Below are 5965 nucleotides of genomic sequence, written 5' to 3'. Positions count from 1 at the left end.
TCCACCACACACAGACAAGAGGTCCACCACACACAGACAATAGGTCCACCACATACAGACAATAGGTCCACCACACACAGACAAGAGGTCCACCACACACAGACAAGAGGTCCACCACACACAGACAATAGGTCCACCACATACAGACAATAGGTCCACCACACACAGACAATAGGTCCACCACACACAGACAAGAGGTCCACCACACACAGACAAGAGGTCCACCACATAAACAAGAGGTCCACTACACACAGACTAGAGGTCCACCACACACAGACAAATGTTCAACTTTCATGTCTAAATCATTTCAGCTCATTAAGTGAAGAACTTTTTTTCATGAGTCTTGTCACTGGAAACACACGAGAGGTTTTTCCATAAAGAAAGACACGTTTTTATACAGAAAAGATGGACAACACACATTTCATAAGAATTTCCTTAAAACATTGATTTTTCATGGTCAATTGAAAAACAATTTGCTCTAATTTGTGGCATTTTAACAATATAATGTTACATTTGTGAGATTTCCCATGAAACTGCTATTGCTAAAGGTGTATTTCTCCATCACATAATCACATGCAGGTTTGTGGTTATATGATAAAACATGAAGAAAAACAGAAGTCAAACAGCAAAGACAAGAAACAAATCAAATGAGTCTGTTTGAACAGAGAATGTTGACACCTTGATTTTCCTCAGCTGGAACTAAACTGTAAGGTTACCATGCACAGTGAATGACCCACAAACACAAAACTAACCTTATTGGTAGAGTCCTTGAAGCCACACTCGCCTTTATCGTACCACCACTTGTTTTTCATCTTGTCTAGGGTCCCTTGCTCATTCAGTTTCAATACGGCAAGGTTTACTGGCACTCTTCAATGGGAATAACATAAATAACATCATTATCAATGTTATCTTATGTTATTAAGAAGGCAGCGGTTCTCATATTGTTCTTGTAACCAAGGAGGAGCCCATGAACCACTGGTATTTACACAAATTAGTGACCCCATATTAAACCTAGAAGTACAACGTCTCCATCCCCCCAGATTTAAAAACTATATGAAGATATTTTAGTGATAATTTTCTGTTTTTAAGCTCCAATGTTTAGCCCCAGAGACACATTATGAGAGGCGCTGCGATGAAAAGCGGCTGTTTTTCAGCTGCAGTTTCCTACAGGACAAGAGCGATTGATGCACAGAGTTTGGACGGGTCTTACAAACCCTCTGTCAAAAGCTCTGATGTTGATGTCTTCTGGTCTGAGGRCATCAAAGCCTGATTTAGACTTTAGAAATCTCAACATCAACCAAACACGGTCCAACATCTTAATGGAAGAAGCAGTGCAGAAGACAATGCTATCTGTATTTCGGACACAGTGCTCATGAACAACAGCTGAATTTTTATTGAAATAATATGAGTTTTGTATTTTCTTCTGTTGCTGTAAAAACCACATCTGAACATTAATATAAGTGCTACATGTAGCATTGTAACGGTGCTGCTTCTTATTTTTTATTATTTTTCACACAACAGATGATCCCAGTTTTAAGTTGCTTTACCTTCACCTGTACCTACTAGGGTTGTGTGTGTGTGTGTGTTGTGTGTGTGTGTGTCTGTGTGTGCACGTGAGTGTGTATATTAACCTTGCTCTCCCCTCCTCCGCTGCCGCACTCTCCCTTGTCATACCACCACTTGTTTTTCAGTTTGTCCAGCAGGCCCTGCTCGTTCAACTTTAACACCGCCAGGTTCACTTGATTTCTACATAAACACAGTGCTTGTTAGAACTACATTCAACAGAAGTACTTAAGTGCAGGACTGTGTACTCACATCTTATATCCTAAAAAGCACAATTCTCAGACAATCAAAACAGCTGAATGCTGTTTTAACTACAAATAATAAGTACAAAGATTTATTCAGTAGCTCCGTCGCTCTACTGGTGACAGATTGCAGGATGTCTGCTAGCTGAAGATTGTTTCAGGGAAAACAAGGATGGTTTTCAGAAACCTGTAGCACCACAAAGATTTACAGATATTTGTGTGAACAAGAAACCGGTCCTCCAGCTACGAGCGAGGAACCAGTCTCGAGATGTACAGGCACACTGTACACTTACTTTCTTAGTGCGACAATTAAATCTATCCAGTGGTTCATAGATCACATTATCAGCCATCCATCAGGAAGACATTTATGGTGCTGCATTCAGTTTGACATCTGGGGACTCGTGTATAAAAGAGTGAACATCTTGCAAACTAAAAGTTGGCATATGCACAAAAGTGGAAAAGTGTGTATGTACAGAAATTTTCGGATGTATAAAACCGTACACACGCATGTTTCTGTGCAACTTTCGGTTATACATCCCAACGAATGTGGAACTGAGCGTAGGTGAAACACCTCTCGACACGCCTCCATTTAAATATGTAAAATAGATGCAAGTCCTGCGTGTGTGATTCTCCTCTCTGCGCAATCAGAAATGATTTCTAGATGCAGGAAAATGATGAATTAAATGGAGAATGAGCGAAAAAAAAGTCTAAATAAACAGTGGAGTGTAAAAATGTATTTGACACAAACAAAGTGATTGTGTAGGTGTGCACACACACTGCTGTTTTTACTGACACATGAGGCTGAGACACATTTCCCCTTTATGCTACATTCACACCGAACACGTTCTGAGCATCAAAAACACACCCGACACATCAAGTTGGATGCTTGTGCTCTTTCAGGTCAGTCGCATTTAGTGTGAGCGTAGACGTATGTCGGGAAGAGACTCTTGTTTTCCTCTGCCMGTCTCTGTTTAATGGCAGATGAAATAAAGAAAGTGGCTTTGCTTTATTTACTGAGAGCAAGAGCACGTCACGCTCACCAGATGATTCATTCACAATTAATTCACCAGATAATTCAGAGGAGTTCTGTGAGTTTCACACTCCAGGAGCTGAAGAGGTTCGCTTTCAGAACTATTTTTATACGAGTCCAGTTTGACATCATGGTCAGTGGTGGTGGGCACTAGTACCCTAAAGCACAAATGTGCTAATTACAGACCTAAATTTCTCCTTTGTGATTTAGGTTTTTTTTAAATTTCTTCAAATGATGTGCAGGTTTGTGCTTTCTAAATTTAGAATTAAGTAGAACTAATTGCAAATAACGTTATACGTTCAATTGCCAATATTGTCTAAAGAAAAAGGAGAGAACTGTCTAATCCCACTACATTCTGTAGCAATATACTTCATTAAAATTTGATCATCATTTTCTTGTACATTGGAGGAGAAAGCCATCTCTTGTAAACACAATAGAGCTCCACTGTGTGGAAACAGCGACCCCTCAGGCAGCACTGTGTTCACAGAGCTTTATACTCGACCTGACTCTCCTTCAGTGTGTGATGTTTTCATTTAGAAGAGAGTTCCCACAATTCTTTGCGTGGCAGGAAGCAACTGGAGCTGAGTGACAAACAAACAAWATCCAGCCATTAATATTGTTGTTTATATACTTATATGAGCTTTGGAAAGTAGAGGAAGGAATTATAATTTATGTCCCGCTGCATCTTCACCAACACGCTGTCTCACGTCGTATTGAAGCTCACAGGAAACAGTTTAAATTCACACACTTATTTTGAAATGAACAGGTTCCTGTTCGTCCTGTAGGCTACCCAGAACGCATCGCTTCAGTTTTACAATACACAGTTTAAAATTCCTAATATAGCTGCATGTTTTCTTACTGTAGCCATAAAATAAACATAAGACAATGACCAAGAAGCAGCAGAACTAGCAACCCACAAATATTTTTAACACCATGATTTAAAAGTCTGTTTCAACAAATCACCTCCCCAAACTGCGACGACATGTGCCAGTCTATGAATGGAAATTATCCTTCCACTAATTGGCAGTATTGTGCTGCTGACATGTCTTATAGTGTCACTGGAATGTTTTCTAATGAATGGTGATAGATTTGCGCTTCATGATTAGTTTCCACCAAGTTTGATTGAGCATATGCTCTGTTGAATCTTTGGACCTAAAGAAATTGACTAGCGCTTTAGAAATTGCACAACTAAATTTAGAATCAGCCCTGCCCACCACTGGTGGTCAATTTGATGAGCCGCTGACCTGCATCAGGATCAATATTTCCTGCCAGGACACCAACTACAGACGGTCGACTTCAGCTAAAGAGATCCTGTCCATTTTCTCACGTTGGCGGGCATCATTCAGGAAACCGTCGTGTTGGAAAATGCACCACTACGTCATTTAGCAGAGTCTCTTCTGATTGGTTGACATGGATCATTGAGTAGCAAAAGTTCCGATTTTGCAACTCCAGCATTTGCTGCTTGGGACACACCGCACACACATCAAATGCTCAAACCGCACCTGCCACGCTAAACGCGCAAGACGCACCACAGCACTTTCCAARGCTCCTTGACGTATGTCCACCACAGACTTTGCATGTAAACCTGACACTCCTGATGCTCCAAACATGTTCGGTCTGAACCTAGCAAACACCTCTTTAATAATAAACACAGAGAARCTTATGAGTTTGGTAGAACTTAGAGCTTTAGTTATTAAATGGCTGACGTGAAGTCTCAGTGGAGTGTTTTTGCCATGGGCCAGAAAACTTATATTTTAGAATCATGAAGTCTTCTTATTCAGCTGCATGGCTTGGCTCAGGAACTACAGTAAAATACCTGATTATCATTTGTTCAGTGTGATACCAAAAAACGCTGCCTCCCAACACTTTTCCACAAATTACGCTCAACTTCACACAACTATTTATGAACACATGAGATCTCCTCTGCACCTTGTGATGTTCTGGATTAATCTGATGAGCTAACAAAGTTTTTTTTCTCAGTGACAATATTCACACACATCTTATTCTTCTCAGCTGTGTACATCCTGGCAGGCCTGCATTTTTTTGACGTGTGTTTATATCTACACATGCCAAAAAAATAAAACCTCTACAGATTACAGTGGACTGAGTTTGTCTTGGTCATTTTTAGGTTGCTATGTTTTCTTGTCCATGGTTAAATGGGCTTCAGTTGAATTGTTCAGGTTTAACAATAAACAATTTTAAACCAAAAAAAGCTCAAACTAAAAAATCTAACACCGTGTTCAGACAATCCTTATGACCAGAAAACAGAATCGGGTCATATTTCTGTGTATTCAGGTCAGATTTAGGACTTTGTGGGTTAAAACTGTTGTTTGCAAAACTACACTCACCGGCCACTTTATTAGGTACACCTGTCCAACTGCTCATTAACGCAAATGTGGAATCAGCCAATCACATGGCAGCAACGACATGGTCAAGACGATCTGCTGCTGTTCAAACTGAGCATCAGATAGGGGAAGAAAGGTGATATGTGACTTTGAACGTGGCATGGTTGTTGGTGCCAGAWGGGCTGGTCTGAGTATTTCAGAAACTGCTGATCTACTGGGATTTTCACSCACAACCATCTCTAGGGTTTATAGAGAATAGTCCAAAAAAGAAAATATCCAGTGAGTGGCAGCTCTGTGGGAGCAAATGTCTTGTTGATGCCAGAGGTCAGAGGAGAATGGCCAGACTGGTGCCATTCCTGTCAGCTAAGAACAGGAAACCAAGGCTACAATTCGCTGCAGTCTCACCAAAATTGGACAATAGAAGATTAGAAAAACTTTGCCTGGTCTGATGAGTCTCTATTTCTGCTGTGACATTCAGATGGTAGGATCAGTATTTGGCTTCAACAACGTGAAACAATGGATCCATCCTGCCTTGTATCAATGGTTCAGGCTGCTGGTGGTGGTGCAATGGTGTGGGGAATATTTTCCTGGCACACTGGGCCTATTAGTACCAAATAAGCATCGAGTCAACGCCACAGCCTACCTGAGTATTGTTGCTGACCATGTCCATCCATTTATGACCATAGTGTACCATCTTCTGACAATGTCCATCCCTTTATGACCACAGTGTACCATCTTCTGACCATGTCCATCCCTTTATGACCACAGTGTACCATCTTCTGACC

At 40.8% G+C, this 5965-nt stretch overlaps 1 pseudogene; it reads right to left on the bottom strand.

The window, feature by feature from the left end:
* Window positions 1–5965, bottom strand: part of LOC106530681 (glutamate receptor 2-like) — an 86937-nt pseudogene that overhangs the window by 14664 nt on the left and 66308 nt on the right.

This window comes from Austrofundulus limnaeus, unplaced genomic scaffold (assembly GCF_001266775.1).
Source record: "Austrofundulus limnaeus strain Quisiro unplaced genomic scaffold, Austrofundulus_limnaeus-1.0 Scaffold546, whole genome shotgun sequence".
In the NCBI taxonomy this organism is placed as follows: domain Eukaryota; kingdom Metazoa; phylum Chordata; class Actinopteri; order Cyprinodontiformes; family Rivulidae; genus Austrofundulus; species Austrofundulus limnaeus.
Note: the sequence above shows the minus strand (reverse complement) of the source record. Positions and strands in the feature narration are given on the sequence as shown.